We start from the raw sequence: 7,402 nt of genomic DNA on the forward strand, positions 1-7,402 counted from the left end.
CAAGGCAGGCATGATGTCTTCATCAACACCCTTGGACTGCCAGGCACCTGCGGTACTTGCTTGTGGGGTTTGCTGCCCAACATCCATTTTCCCTGCTTCTGGGAAGGGCGTCCACACTCCCTTTGGTCCAAGAGCTTTGTACGCATCTAAGCCCGGGCCCATTCTCGCCCTGTATCGTCCTGGCCCCGTGATTGGTTGGGGGAAGGTCATGTGACCCAGGTTGGCCCAATCACCATAGAGCCAGGATTTGGTACAGGAGCAACCAGGGACGGAGCTCTCGCTTTTCCCTTGGACTTGAAGCAAAAGAGCGGGTCATTACTGGATTCCTGCTGCTAAGTTAGAAGACAGTGCCCACGGGAGAATTTTTATCCCACGACATGAGCTTCCGGAACGGGAGGGATTTTGCTGAAAGGAAGATGTCTGATCGCGTGAAACCCACGTACAGCCAGTCCCCCCAAGAAGCTGGACCAGAGACAAGGCCCTGTGGGGGTGAGCTCTTCTAGAAGCACAGCTTCCCTGCTCCTCTGTCTCTAGAGTCTGGCTTTCTTCAGTGCTCTTTGCAGAAGGGAGAAAAGGGAGCCCTTTCTGAGGTCCTTCACCCCCAACATGTGACCAGCTTGCTCATACCATTCCACTCCTGGGCTCCTGGTGGACAGTCTGTTCCATACCGAGTCCTGGTCCATCAGATTGGCAGGGCAGTGGGGTCATGTGCTACCAAATTTGCCACAGCGATCTCATCGGGAGGTGGGATCAAGTTTTTTAAACAGCCTTACAGCCCCCCCCCCCCAAGACGCCTGGCGTGCATGGATACAGACCGTGTGTTTCGCATTCTCAGGGAGGAAAAGATTCTCCTCTTGGTAAAAAGATGCAAAAGCTATTTTTGTGAGATGGGGCCCCTGCGCTTCCAGAAAATGGCTGCTGTCCTCGACAACCAACCAAAGCAGCCCATGCTGAGAGTAGCTTTGACAGTGACGACAAAGGAAGGAACATATTGCATTTTTAATGGTTCCCACTGCGCTTCCCAGGGTCAGCAAAATTCCCCAAAGAAATCAGTCACCTCCAGGGACCTGATGAGGAGGGGGACTGACCTTTCTCGACAACCTTCGATGGCTCCTGCCTCCTTCCGTTCCAATCTTCCTCCTAGTTGCTGTTTTCCTAATGTCCCAACTCATAAAACCTCTCTATCTCCCTCCCCCCCCCCCCCCCCCCCCCGGCAGCGTTTCCCACCCTAGTCCCCACGCCTCTCCAACCCCTGAATAAGTTGTGTCCTTCCTACCTCCTTATTGGCTGTCAACTTTGGGGAAGTCACTTCTCCTTTTTGAGCCTCAGGCAGATTACTTATCTAGCGGTGGAGAAAATAACAACACATTCCTCAAACGTGAGGATTATCTACCCAAACCATGGAAGCGTGGGCACTTTCACACAGCCATCTCCCTTGTAGGAATTATTCCAAGGACAGAGGTGCACGCACCGTGGCCTTGTCCACTGTAGCATCGCTGGTCACAACAAAATATAGAAAGTGACCCAGTTGTCCACCATGGGTGCCCGTTGAATACATCATGGTATGCTCATCTCCTAGACATATTAAGCCAAATAGCAAGGTCAAAAAGAGTGTGGCTTCATGGCATAGAAAGTAAATGTTTGGTCTTTGTCCCCAGTGCCTGGAACAGAGCTCCTAAAACTTGAAATTTACGATCTTTTGTATGTTAATGAGAGGACTCCTGGGAGGAGGGGAAGACTTCTTCCGGAAGGAGGCCCAAGGGCACGAAAGACCAAGCCAGGATGAAAGGGGGGGAACTTTCAGCTGCACCCCTTGACCTCCAAAGGGAGAGGAGCTGGAGACAGCTCAGTCACCAGCGGGCAGTGATCGAATCACTTGTGTCTACACAATGAACCCTCAACGAAACCCCCTAGGGGGGTCTGGAAGCTTCCGGGCTGGTGAAGACATTGATGTGCTGGGCAGGTGTCGGGCTCAGAAAGGACATGGAAACTCTGTGCCACTCTGCCACCACCTTCCCCTACAACCCACCCCCCAACATCTCGTCCATGTGGCTGTTCCTGAGTTATGTCCTTGATGAACAAAGCTGTAACTGTAACAAGGAGAGCTTTTCTGAGTGCTGGGAATCACTCTACTAAATTATCAAGCCTGATGGGGGGCAAGGATTGTGTGAACCCTCAAATTTGTAGTCAGCGGGGCCGAAGCGTGGGTCACCAGGGGACCCCGCCCGCCCTGGTGTCTGAAGGGGGGGCAGTCTCGTGGGACCGATGGGAGATCTGACGCTCACCCTGGGTAGAGAGTGTCAGAACTGAATTGGCTTGTTGGATATCCAGCTGGTGTCACAGAATTGGAGAATTGGTGTCGAAAAATGACGCCTAGGTGGTATCAGAAAAAAAAAACCAATCACACGGTGTCAGATGCTAACTTTTGCGGAAGAAAGCAGAGAGAAGCAAGACTGGGTGCTCGTTTTCGCCTGTGTCTTCACAATGAAACGGTGGCAGGGGGATCAGAAAGTGGCACATGTGACTTTCTAGAGCAGGGTGGGCAGGAAAAGGGGTGGGGGTGATTTGGGGGGTAGTTTTCATTTTTGAATCATGTAAGGGTACCACTTACTAAATGCTTTAATTTTAAAAATCTTCATACAATGATCACGAGCCTTACTTTCGCACTGTGCCTTGCCACTAACTAATTCTATACTCGCACAAGTGGGCGCTGTGCACAGAGCTGAGGACTAATAACCAGCGACGTGACCGTGGGCCAGTGACCTCTCTGGGCCTCGCTTTTCTCGATCATCTGTAACATGAGAACAACGACAAGGCCCGTATCACGGAATGATCGTGAAGATGTAAAACGGAGGCACTTACTTTGGGGCGCCTGGGTGGCTCCGTCGGTCAGGCGTCCGACTCTTGATCTCGGCTCAGGTCACCACCTCATGGTTCGTGGGGGTCGAGCCCCAAGTCGGGCTCGGTGCTGACGGTGCGGAGCCTGCTTGGGATTCTCTCTCTCTACCTTTCTCTCTGCCCCTCCCCTGCTCATGTTCTCTCTCTCTCTCAAAATAAATAAAATAAAATTAAATTAAATTTTTAAAAAGGCGGCACAGACTTTGAACAAATGGGAGAATGTAGTGTTCACTGGGGCTCCTCGCGGCACCTTGCACTAGCAGAGTCCCTTAGAAACATCTGCTGAGTCACAGGCAGTCAGTCAGCTTTACGGGATAACGTGCTCTCTGGACGACCTAAAATATAGTCTAATGATAGGTCTGGATTTTCAATACTACACTCAGACTCACATGAAGAAAGAAAAGAAAAAAAAGAGTATCTGATATGCAGGGAAGGGAGAAGCGGAGAAAGTGTGTACTTTAAATGCAGTACATATTTTAGCACATACGTGGGTGCCCCAGAGAGAGCAGGACAAGGCAGAGAAGTGGTGTTGGGGAGCAAGCGTTAAAAGGAAGGTTCAGGGGCGCTTGGGTGGCTCCGTCGGTTGGGCGTCCGACTCCGGTTCAGGTCGTGATCTCACAGTACGTGGGTTCGAGCCCTGCGTCGGGCTCTGTGCTTAGGATTCTCTCTCTCTCTCTCTCTCTCTCTCTCTGCCCTTCTCCACTTGCACGCCTGCCCGCGCTCTCTCTCAAAATAAGTAAAGACTTTAAAAAGTACATAAATAAAAGGATTTGGGGGACGGCGGTCCCCAGATAGAAGAGTCCGGGCAGGTACTGCTAACTGGTATAAATCCGAGGAAACCAACACGCCCACGGAGACACTTGTTCCGGAAACTGCAAGGCATCGAGGATCAAGAGGAAAAGTCCTGAAGGCCCCAGAGAGAAAAGACGAAGGCCCGGCTCCGGGAGAGCGGTGGGTCTTAGCGAAGACGGCTAGCCGGCCGTGCCTGACCTCAGGAGAGAATGTGTCCCCCAACAGCCGAGGGGACACAGCAGTCAACCTGATACCCTACCCCTAGCCAAACGAGCACCTAGAAACACCAACATAAAGACACTTCCAGGACGGGGACACAGAAAATGCACGACTCACAGAGCTGTCTGTTCTGGGGCCGGGAAGGGAGGAGCCCACTGGCCGAATCCGCCCACCGGCTGTCCCTGGGGGTGAAGTTTTTCTGGAACGCGGCCGCGCCCTTCTCTATGGATTACAGATCGTGGTCGTCGCGGTGGCGGAGTGGCGGCCCCAGACGCGTGCGGCCCACAAAGCCAAAGACAGGTACTCTCCAGCCCTCTGGGCCTCGATATTTCCACGGGTGTTTACTCATTCGAACGTACTCCGCGAACACCCACCGTGTGTGCGCCAGACCCAACCCACGGGGAGGCGCACAATGTCCGGTTCCAGCTCCGGGCCCCTCTTTCCTGGGACCCTTTCCCGGGTGTTGGGCAGTTGTGAGCTAGGGGTGTGTCTAAAAACAACAAAGCACAAACCTTCTCGACACTGACACGCTACTTGTTACGAGACGGTCACCTGTTTCGGAGAGGGGGGCTTGTTGGGACGACCGTGGCCGTACATCCCTTGTTGCCCCCCCTTTCTTCCCGCCCACACCTGCTCTCCTCCCACTGGGCCCTGGGCCACCCGCAGCCGGAACTCCAACGCCTTCCCCAAGCGCCCCCCCCAAGCCCCCACAGACGTCTCCAAGCCTCTGCTCAGGCTCTGCCCCTTACCTGGGGCGCCCTTCCTCTGTCGCGTGGCTTGGCTGACTCTTAAGCTCCTCCGAGAAGTCTTCCTTCCACCCCCAGACTGGACCAACACCTCGCCTCCTCGTCTCGCCGTATAAGGCATCACAAACACCTGCTGAGGGTGTTCTATCGCGGGACGATTCCTCACACCTTGGCCTCCTCCATCGATCACCTCACCTGTTGTCATTTACTCAGTACATCGTTCTGGAACGCTGGGAGGATTAACGACACACGCCTGGCAGAAGCCTAGTTGCATTCACTCGTTCTGGCCCCTGACGGTTACTAACTCTTAAATTTCCCTGCACTAAATACCACTCAGATCTCAATAATTCCGAGCATTCCTGCTAGCAAAGAAACAAGAAATTGCATATTCACTGACTGAAGGACCCAAGTGGGTTTATAATGGTCTGAATAACAGGTAAGTGATTTGCTTAAGCTGTGAGATACTTAAGAATTCATATAAAAGAATTTGGGGATTTCGAGAATATATATCTTCTGGGGGTGGGGGGGAATCAACTATCCTGAAAATTTCTATAAATCAAATTCTATTACTTTGAGGAACAGTCTAAATTCAAAGATGTGCTTCCATGAGAAACTTTTGGTAAAAACTAGGAGCTAGGGACTAATTCAGGTCAAACGTTGAAGAATCGGAAACTGTATCTTAATGCCTGTGAGTTTAGGATTAAAAAATTTTTTTTACAGGACACCTGGGTGGCTCAGTTAAACGTCCAACGCTTGATCTCAGCTCAGCTTATGAGCTCACAGTTCGTGGCATCAAGCCCCACGTCAGGGTCTGTGCTGACAGCTCGGAGCCTACGTGGGATTCTCCCTTCCTCGCTCTCTGCCCCTCCCCCACTCACGTGCATGCTCTCGGTATCTCTCTCAAAATAAATGCTCAAACGTGTAAAAATGTAAAAACCTTTTTACATAGATTGTTTCTTTCCGTGGACCTCTGGATAAAGCAATGAGGTAGGCAGGCTGGTATTACCATACCCATTTGATAGACAAGGAAACGGAGGCCCAGTTTAAGGCTGGGCCCTTTGATGATCTGGTGGCAAAGCCAGCTCTCCTGCTGGCCTCACGGGCGCACAACCTGGCGGGGACGGCCATGCCTGGCCGGCGCTCTGCCGTCTCAATCTAGAAAAGTCCTCCACTTGTGACCCACGAGCCCTGCGTCTGCTTCCCGCCCTGGGCCCCGCCCACCCTGGAGCTGGCCCCGCCCCCCGCGTCCCGGACTCCCCTCCTCTTCCTCCACCCCGATCCCAGGAGCGCCGGGCAGGCCCGGGCCTCAACCGCTCCCAGGGCCCGAACTCTCTTCCTGCTTCCCGTGGCGTCTGCAGTCTGGCGGTGGCCAGCGCGACCTCGGGCCCTGCGCGTGCCTCCTGTGGACCCTGGCGGCTCCTCCCGAGCCGCTTCACATCCTGCGGAAGAAAAATTCGTGCTGATGCCACCGGTTCATCCGAGTCAAAATACTCCAAAATGAGCTTAATTAAAACGAGAGGCTCTTGGGTTTTCTCAGATTGGATGTGATCAAACCCGCTCAGAACAATGGGTTTCTCATCGCTCTTTAGCTGAGCGTCTGTCCAATTCCCTGCCCCTGGTAGGCGCCAATCCTTGAGGCAAGAGAAAGAGAGAGAGGAAACGGGAGGAAGGAGGGGAAGGGGACAAGAAAATGAAGAAAACCCAAATCCTTCCGGACGCTTCCAACCCCCTCCACCCAAGACACCCTTGTCGTCCTCAAGGCTTAAAAACCATTGCAACCTGTGGAGAATATCAAACAAAACGTGGTCACTTGAGCCTACTCATTCCCACAAACCGTGAGCAGCAAAGCAAAAGACAATGCCCATCTGAAAGGCTGAGAAGGTCAACTGCAGGTTGCTGACCGTGACCGCTCTGTCCCCGGACTCCTGTTCTGGCATTCCCATGGCCTCTGCGGTGCCACCAAGGTGAACGGGACAGGTGCCAGAGGAAGGAGCCAGTTGTCTCCCCAAATTTCTCTCTTCTGAAACCGCCTTGGGTTGTTTCTCTTCCTCGGATGGTCCCCAAATCCCGCTCCTTCCTTAAAGTCCAAGCAGTGCTTGTTTGCCTCCCTCCATAATTGACTTTGGATGGATTCTACTTCCTGGACTATAACTCCCTCCATGCTCTCCAGAGGTCCATGAAAAGTTGATGTGTAACCAGGCATATAACACCAGCGAGAAGAACCCACAAATCAGAGCGAACTTCTACATTTTTTTTTATTATGCATTTGACAGTTAGTATTTTCTGAGTGTTAGTACAACGGATGAATTTCTCTCCAAGATAGCATCCTGCCACAGAGCCAAACGGTGCCTATGCGTTTTAAAAATGTAACTCAAGCTCTAAGGAATATGCGTTTGGATCCAGAACACAATTTAAAAGCTGCCTATATATACACAGTGGCTTTACTTTGAACAGATCCACGTAAAGGAATCGAAATAAAGAGTTTCACAATAAATAGTTGCTTCTCTAAACTGTACACAGTCCTGCTAGCAAAGCACTGCCCTCCTTTTCCGGCTGATAGGCACTCCCTTTTCTATCCGTAAGAGCTCATGAAATAACGCACGCAGAATTTAGCATTTGGTCAAGGCCAACGCTCTGTCGTTCACCACCTTAAATTTCCCCGCGTGGTGACCTGGGCATGCCTCCCATGTGGGTTCTCATCTCTCTGCCAGCTGGGGGCGGGGGTGTGTGTGTGTGGGGGGGGGGGG

This window comes from Lynx rufus, unplaced genomic scaffold (assembly GCF_022079265.1).
Source record: "Lynx rufus isolate CCGP_SWC_20201006 ecotype Redwood Valley unplaced genomic scaffold, mLynRuf1.p SCAF_8, whole genome shotgun sequence".
Classification (NCBI taxonomy): Eukaryota; Metazoa; Chordata; class Mammalia; order Carnivora; family Felidae; genus Lynx; species Lynx rufus.